The sequence below is a fragment of the Phaethon lepturus genome, unplaced genomic scaffold (genome assembly GCF_000687285.1).
Source record: "Phaethon lepturus isolate BGI_N335 unplaced genomic scaffold, ASM68728v1 scaffold22150, whole genome shotgun sequence".
Taxonomy (NCBI): domain Eukaryota; kingdom Metazoa; phylum Chordata; class Aves; order Phaethontiformes; family Phaethontidae; genus Phaethon; species Phaethon lepturus.
In genome coordinates this window covers 18990-19417 of record NW_010511487.1, presented here as the reverse complement: position 1 = coordinate 19417, position 428 = coordinate 18990, and the positions used below count along the sequence as shown (strand labels likewise).

Sequence of the window (428 nt, the reverse complement as noted above, 5' to 3'; positions counted from 1 at the left end):
CGGAGGCCTCCCCAGGGGCTTCTGCCCCTCAGGGGGTCCCACCACCTCCCAAGTCGGGGTGCTCCTCCCCGTAAGCAAGGGAAAAAACACCTTGAGAGGGGGAAGAGCTGCTTTCATGGCCTCTCCCACCCTGCAGGGACATTCTCCCTTGCAGGACAGACCCAGCCCCTGCTTTTTCCTTGTTTGCCAGCCCCTGGTCCCACACACCATTAGATATGCCGTGCACTGAGCAGCTGGCAGTCCTGTGCCCCCCACCCAGCCCAGAGGGCACCTCAGGGTGCACCCTGGGGCTCATTGGACACAAACCAATGAGCAAGCAGCAAGCGCAAGAGCTGGGCACAACGCAAGGATGGGCTGAAACAGGGCGCGCGCGAGCAAGGCGGTAGTGCCGGGCAGACACAGGGAAGCATGTCCCTGGCAGCAGTGCG

General features: G+C 63.1%; 1 protein-coding gene across 1 annotated transcript in view; it reads left to right on the top strand.

Annotated features, from left to right (window-relative positions):
• Positions 1-428, top strand: part of FABP3 (fatty acid binding protein 3, muscle and heart (mammary-derived growth inhibitor)) — a gene marked incomplete at its 5' end in the record, with an annotated part of 2648 nt that overhangs the window by 591 nt on the left and 1629 nt on the right. The gene's annotated exons all lie outside the window — the stretch shown is intronic.